Source organism: Camelus ferus, chromosome 10 (assembly GCF_009834535.1).
Source record: "Camelus ferus isolate YT-003-E chromosome 10, BCGSAC_Cfer_1.0, whole genome shotgun sequence".
Taxonomy (NCBI): Eukaryota; Metazoa; Chordata; class Mammalia; order Artiodactyla; family Camelidae; genus Camelus; species Camelus ferus.
Window position 1 is genome coordinate 46,453,816 of NC_045705.1, and position 8,033 is coordinate 46,461,848.

General features: G+C 38.0%; 1 non-coding gene across 1 annotated transcript; it reads left to right on the forward strand.

Annotated features, from left to right (window-relative positions):
* The first annotated feature begins 3,948 nt into the window (after nucleotides 1-3,948).
* Nucleotides 3,949-4,020, forward strand: TRNAT-GGU. Its single transcript has one exon. It is a non-coding gene; the product is annotated as a tRNA-Thr (tRNA).
* Nucleotides 4,021-8,033: the final 4,013 nt, after the last annotated feature.

An 8,033-nucleotide genomic window follows, 5' to 3' on the forward strand; every position in this document is an offset into this window, starting at 1 on the left:
TGCTATGAGCTGGTCTGACATTCACAGCTAGGTTTGATGTTTTCCTGCTGAACTAATTCACAAAACATCAACATCAGACGAGGCCACTCTGTGACCATGATGCATAAATACAAAAACAAGACCACTTCGTAATCATGTCTGAACACAAAACGTGAACTCTGTCAAAGTCAAAAAATATCACACATCCTCCTACCCTGGCTAATGTGAGTGATGCTGCTTTAGCCTTGCTCTAGTTTTCCTTCCTACAGATAGAACTGTCCCCCGTTTCTAGCAACCAGAGTGAACCCTCTCTTCTTTGTACCCTCCTCAAAATCAGCCAACCAAAGCTCAAGTTGCAAATGAGTCCTTTCTAACACCCTCTTACTGAGATGTCCTGCAGTTCCCCACATTGTATCTTCTCCTCTGCTGCAATGAATTATAAAGCAAACCTGTGCAACTACAGGAGTGTACTCGGTGGTATTTGGCTGAAGGGCATGGACAAAATATGTGAAACAAAGATCAGATAATTTCCAGCTTAGCCTGGCATTTACAAATTAGACTGCTATAGGCAAACCTGGATTCAAACCTATCTGTAGCCCAGTCAGCCCAAAACCACCAGGGACAAACAAGCATGCAGACAACAAAGTCAGGTAAATTGACTCCTTACTCTGAGGGAGACTGCAGTTCAAGTAGTGTGTTTCCTTTTTACTGAAATAATTTCAAATGAAAGAGTTTCCAATACACTGATTTTAGAAAACAAGATTTTTCAGTGAGGAAGAAAGCAGTAGTCATTCCAGAAGGGGATCATTATGACACTTTAGCTGCAGTGTGTTCTTGGGAGAAACAATAGTTCTTGCCAACTTTGCAGCTAGCTTTATCTGTGTCTGTCCCCTCAACCCCAACCTTGTCTGCTCTTACTATGTACTTTCACACAAGTACTTTGACCTCTTATACTTTAGCTACCTCAGCTGTAAACTGGGGATACTAATAATACCTACTATACAGGGTTTTTTAAAGAATTAAATGAGATAATGTTTGTAAAGAGTCTGATAACATGATATATGGATATAGTACATACTCCAAAAAATTGTCTGTCTCCATAGAGATACACTTCCTAGGTCAGATGAAATGTTTCTCTTGGATATGTATATATATATCCTGGTTGTCTAGGCTATGAAAACAAATCCTGTCTTACGAGAGCCTGTTAGATTTCATCCTGTTGTATGACAGTCCATTTACTGAGTGCCTAAACTATTGGGAAAATAAAGATGAACAAACAGTAATAACCACCCTCAAGAAGCTTACTGTTAAAGAGAAGCACTATTCACTTTGTGGGGGACAATCAGGAAAGAAACTTCATTACACAAGGAAAAGTTCAGCCCTTAGAGCCAGCAGTGCAGCCTGAAAGGTGAAGAGTTTGACTCAGGGAAATTACGGAAGCAGGATTCTTTTTTTTTTCTTCCAGTTTTATTGAGATATAATTGACATATAACAGTATATTAGTTTTAGCTGTACAAATACAATATAAATAGTATCCTGATTAATAAAATTTTAGCATACCCTCCAGGTTCAATAGCTACTGCAATTTACATAATATGCTGTCGTAATAATGTGCTATTAGAAGGAAGGAAGGCAGGAAAGAAGGAAGGGAAGCAAGGCAGGAAGGAAAGAAAAAGAGAAGAAGGGAAAGGAGGAGAGGAGGAGGGGGAAGGAAGGAAGAAAACTATAAATACAAGCCCAGAGGTGGGCTTTCTTTGTGATGTGCCAGAGGATAGAGCCCTTCTGAGCTATGAGGACTGAAAAATATGTATTTCATCCTACCTGTAACATTTCTGAACCGTTTTATCTTGAGCATCTTCTAAGACCTTTGATCTTTTTCTTTCTGTTCTGAACTGTACATAATTAAATTTGGATGACTAGCCATCTAATCCTCTAATCCTAGTTGCATTCAAATTTAGCCAGTAAAGAATATAAAATGCATCATGATTGTTTAAGCATAAGAGTGTCAGTCTCTGAATATACATCCTTGAACAAAAATCATCAAGAAAAAAATTTTTTCAGCCTTATAAATGTTCGTATCCTTTGACTTAGTAAAAATTTATCTAAAGAAAAGAATTCCAACTATGCAAAAGCTTTTATGACAAAATGTTAACCAAAACACTGTTTATAATGGTGGAAAATTGATAACAATCTAAAGATACAACTATAGAAGATCTATTAATTATGATACTTCAACTGGATAGGCTATTATGCAGCCATTTTAAAAAATGGTATTTCTGAATAATTTATAAGCCCCTAGAAAAAGCTTATAAAAATTGTTCTTTAAATTCAGAAAATAAAATTGGATATAAAATATGGTCACAATAACAACAAAAAATCTAATCTTTAAAAAAAAAAGGATGAGAAAAAAATTGATGAAAATGTTAATAAGGGAATAGAGATTGTCTTTGGTTGGGCTGGGATTATTGTCCCTCATTCTTCCCACATTTTTGTATTTTTGCAACTTTTTCATAATAACACATTGTATATTTGCCTCTTGATGTTTCTTCATCTGTTCTTATTATCTTTATGTAACTCTTAGAGCCCTGAGCAATAGCACCCCTAAGGAGCTGTGCTGTGAGGAAGGAGTACTGTACTAAAGAAATGGAGGCTAGAACTCACCATCCTAAGAACTTAAGTAGGATGCATTCAAAGCCAATGAATGTCAGACATGTTTTTCATGTGAAATGTAAACTCCAGAGGGAGTTGGAAGGGGAGTCTCTAGACAACAACCATGTAGCAGGCTTATAAAACGACGCATCTAGATTGGAGGTGTATGAGGACAGAGGATTCTAGGAGGAGCACCTCCAGGAAAGCTTGGAGATCATCCATTTTACTCTGTAAAAGTCTGTAATGAGAAGCTGCTGGAACATATGGGAAGAATTAGCAACAGATGTATAGAAAATTGAGCAAATTTTAAAATGAAACAATAATTAAATCTGGAAAAAACAAATATATATAAGAAAAGAAAGACAATTCATGTATGATACATGCTTCAGTAGTAAATTATAGTTAGTTATATTGAATTAACTAAACTTATTTACATAATTGTATTGGAAGAATGGGAGGAGTAGAAGAGATTGGTTGAAGACTGCTAAATCTCTGTTCTAATTACAAAATAATTATGACCGAAACAGATAAATCAAGAAATAACAGTATTAGCATATTATTTAAGACTATGGACTTGAGGAAAAGAAGAACAATTAAAATAGTTGAAAAACTGCTCTAAGGAGCAGGATTGGGGGCAAAGAGGGATGAGATAGGAATGAGGACATTACAACCATTTTAGAATTGCATAATTTTACTTTTTAACCCCATGCATCCATTTTTAAAGGTTTTATTTTGATTTTTTTATTTTGGGGGGTCTTTTGGGGGGGTAGTTGGATGGGTGGGTTTGTTCGTTTGTTTGTTTCGTTTAAATGGAGATACTGGGGATTGAACCCAGGACTTTGTGCACGCTAAATGCACACTCTACCGCTGAGCTATACCCTCCCCTGCTGATTTTTTTTTAAATTAACCACAAAACCACAATGAGATGCTACCTCGTAGTCATGAGAATGTCTACTATTAAAAGAACAAAAACAAAAGCAGAAAATAACAAGTGTTGATGAGGATGTGGAGAAATCGGAACCCTTGTGCACTTTTGGTAGGAAAGTAAAATGGTACAGCTGCTATGGGAAACATTAAGGCGTTTCTTCAAAAAAATTAAAAATAGAATTACCATATAATTCAGCAATTCTACTCCTGGGTCCCAAAAGAATTTAAAACAGGGTCTCAAAGAGATATTTGTGCACACATATTCATAGAAGCATTATCTACCATAGCCAAATGAGGGAAGCAACCCACGTGTCCATCAATAGCTGAACGGATAAACAAAATGTGGTATTTATGTACCATTATATATTATTCAGCTTCAAAAAGCAAAGAAGTGGGTGTATAGCTCAGTGGTAGAGCACATGCTGGGTGTGCATGAGGTCCTGGATTCAATCCCCAGTGCCTCCATTAAGGGATTAAAAATAATAATAATATAAATTTAGAAAAAAAAAGAAATTCTGATACATGCTACAACATGGATGAATGTTGAAGACATCATACTAAGTGAAATCAGTCACAAAAAGACAAACACTTTTGTATGATTACACTTATACAAGGTACCTAAAGTAATCAAATTCATAGAGACAGAAAGTAGAACCATGGCTGCCAGGAGCTGGAGGGGAGAGGGAATAGAGAAGTTGTTGTTCAATGAATATAGAGTTTCAGTTTTGTAAGAAAAAAAGCATTCAGGAGATTGGTTGCACAACAATGTGAACATAATTGGTTTCTGTGAGGCAGGAATGGAAGGGGGAGAACATCCCTCGAGCCTGTTGTGGAGAGTAGGGGTCTCCTCCACCCCACCGCCCCATGTCCTGGCCACCCCTCAGTCCCACCCTTCACCTACCCCAACTTACCTGTCAATGGAGACTTCCGCGGTCAGAGACTCACTGCCTTCCTGGAGTTTACTTAAAAATGGTTAAGATGGTAAATTTTGTGTTATGCATATATTACCACAAATTTTTTAAAGTTTTAAATTAACCCAATTAGTTGGAATGCAGACCAGACTGCATATGATTATGACATGTGCTTTGCTGTTAGACTCCCTTGTGGAGTATAACAATCCTTGGCTGGGCTCTGCAGTGCAACCGTACATCTTAAGATATCAGGAAATTGATAAAGATAGCCCAAGAGAATGTAATATATTTTCCCTCTTAAGATTAAGTGATGAATATTGCTTATAACATCTGACCAAATTTAGACTATGAAAGGAGGTAGTTCTAGTCATCCTCAACTGGAGCAGTGTCACTAATCCCTAGAAACTGGTTTGGCATCAAGCTAAAATCAATGTCAAATTAATTGATACATATATTCAGTATTCATTCAACAAATGTTAACTGAGCACTGTCTATGTGCCAGGCACTGTGCTGGATACTGAAACTACCTTTTAATTCACGAGCCAACCTCAGGAAGAGAAAGGGACCAAGTCAGGAAGAGCAGAGTCTGAGTGCCTATAGAGTACCAAGCACTGTGGAGCTTTATATACATTATCTCCACTAAGCTGCACACCACAAGGTGTTTTTCATTAGCTGTCAAACTATAAGCCAATTATTTTATGAAGTAAGCATCATAACTGCCTATGATATTTTTTTCAGGCAGCATAGAATGCATTTGTTAATTACTGAAGAATATATATCTAAGCATGCCCCATCTTTCAAACCACATTTACTATAATACCTTTCTAGCTGACACTTTCTGCTTCAATAATTTTCTTTCCAAACTCCCATAGCCTATTGTTTATCATTCCTTTTCACACTTTTCAGCTTTATAGTTTTCTAAGTCCACTTTTCATATTCCCACTGGATTGCAGAGATCAGGGGTTGATGTGTTCACTACAAGTGTTTAATCTCACATAGAGTGACTAACCAGTTTGCCCCCGGACTGAAGGAGTTCTCAGGTTGTGATTCAGTTTTAAAATCGAGAAAGTGTTTGGCAAACTCAGTTTTAACAGTGTAAATCCCTGGTCCTGGGAACCCCCTTAGTCCTGAGGTTGGTCATCCTAACTCTCAGTTTTCTCTTCTCATGTCTATTCTTGATTGTGTGTGTGTGTATGTGTGTGTGTACTTATATACAGTCAAGCGTTCAGCTGAGCAGGAGAGAGCTGAGCTGCCAGATGTTCAGAGTGCCCTATGAAAGCAACAAGCTAAAATGAAAGTAAGAGTCAAGTCTTTCATCACTTACTGCGGTGGTGTAAGCAAGAGGCTAAAACCAGAGAAAGTTCTGACTCCCACTCCTTGCATTTTCCCCCGTGGGACATCGCAGGTCAGATGGATCAGCACAGATATGGGGTTGGATGAGTAAGGGGGTTTAAAGGAGGGCTAGCAGTGGGAAAGTACTGAGTACTGAGTCAGAGTGGAAAAGTGTTAGTACTGAGTCAGTAGGAGAAAGTGTCTTCACGGTTTCTCCCTCTCCTCTCTCCCACCAGTAAGGATGCCTAAGTAGAGGGCCCAAGGAAAGTCCTAGAGAAAGAGCACTCCAAATGAGGCTCCTGGTATAGAAATTCAGCTATGTAAGACCATGGGCGGCTATGGGTCCTGAGCCCTTGACTAAAACTCCCTTTGGAGATTGCAGTGAACTGCCTGTGCATCAAGTCTAATGAGGACAGTGCTCCCCCATGAGGCCCACCACATAAAGGCTTTGCAGTTGCCTACAGCTGAGCCTGAAAAATCACACATCGGTTTTTGGCAAGGAACTGGAATATATCTCTCTTTCTCTCAACAACCCAATAGAAAAATAGACAGATTATGATCAAATAGGCCACAAAAGAAAGAGAAATATTAAATGATTCTTAAACACATGGAATGGTGTTCAGTCTCACTCATAATAAGAGGAAATGCAAGTTGAACCTGCACTAAGATCACAATTTTTCACTTCACACTCTGTGATGGTGAAAGAATGGGGAAACAGACATTCCTTTTGCAGGAGGGCGTATACATCGGTACTGACTCTACAGAGAGCAATTTCACAACTTGAATCAAAATTACAGATTCAGGTATCTTTGACCAGTAGATACACTCTAGGAATTTATCCTGCAGATAGGCCCACACCTGTGGGAAATGTCATACACACAAGAGTCTTTATTCCTTGCCATTCATTGTTTATAGTAGTAAAGGATTGAAAACCACCTAACAGCAAGGGACTAGTTAAACACAAATATAGTGCATCCATACACAGAAATACTACACAGCCATTCAGAAGATGTATCATTAGGTTTTAAAAGCAAATGTGGAACAGTTGTGTTCAGTATACACAGTTTGTGTGATAGTATGGGGAAAATAACATATATTTTTTGTTTGTGTTTAGAAGGATACGTAAGAAACTAATAGCATTGGCTTTCAGAGAGAGAACTAGGTAGCTGGTAACAGATACGGAAAGAGAAATTTCATTGTGTACTCTTTTAGACATTTTGAATTTTGAATCATTTTGAATGTAAATCAAAATTTAAAGAACAACAACAAGGGAACAAACCAACCACAAAAACATGGGCTCTGGTGTCAGACTACCTGGGTTAAACCTTTCTCCATCGTTTTACCAGTCGTGTGACCTTAGGCAAAAACTGCTTAACTTTTTGTATCTTTCCACATCTGGGAAATGGGTATAATGATAGCAGGGACTTCAGAGAGTTGTTGTAAGAATTAAAAGAGATCACACTGGGTCAAATTTTCAGATCAGTAGCAGAGACTCTGGAGCCAGATTGCCAGGGCTCAAATGCCAGTTCCACCCGTCCTAGGTTGTGTGACCTTGGGCAAGTTATTCAACCTCACTCTTCCTCAGTTTCTTCACTTGAAAATGGGGTTAATAATCAAATCGTGTGAGGATTAAATTATTTAATACTTAAAGAGTGCTTACAACTGCATTTGGAATATATTAAGTGCTATATAAGTGTTTGTTGAAAATTAGATATTTATTTAACACGAGTATTAGTTATTACTTTTAGCTATTATCCAACATTGTTGAAATAAACCCTACTTAGGTTACTTTTTCAGAATTATCTTACTTACCCTCAACCATGCTCCTCTCCTCTCTATACAAATACACTGCATCTGTCATTTGCTCATATTATTCCCACAGACAGGAATGCCAATTCCAACCATGACTGACAGAAGAATAAAACTGTCTTTCAAGACTCAGTTCAAAGATCTCTTCCTCCTTATCGGTGGCTGCTCTCCCCTGCTAGCTGCCCCATCACAGACCTCTAGTCTGACCTTTTCCTACTTTGGCTGTCTCTCCTCCTGCTCCAGGACAGGCAACAATTCATGCTTGTTGGAATAAATGGATAAATTGAATACTGATGTTTTCCAAGGATCTCAAGAGAGTGAAAGTTTTCTTTTGTGACATGTTTCAACTTCATTTTTATGCCCTAAAGTCTCAGACAGAGAGGAAAGAAAGAGCTGTTCAGGGACACTTAAAGGAAAGTAGAAATA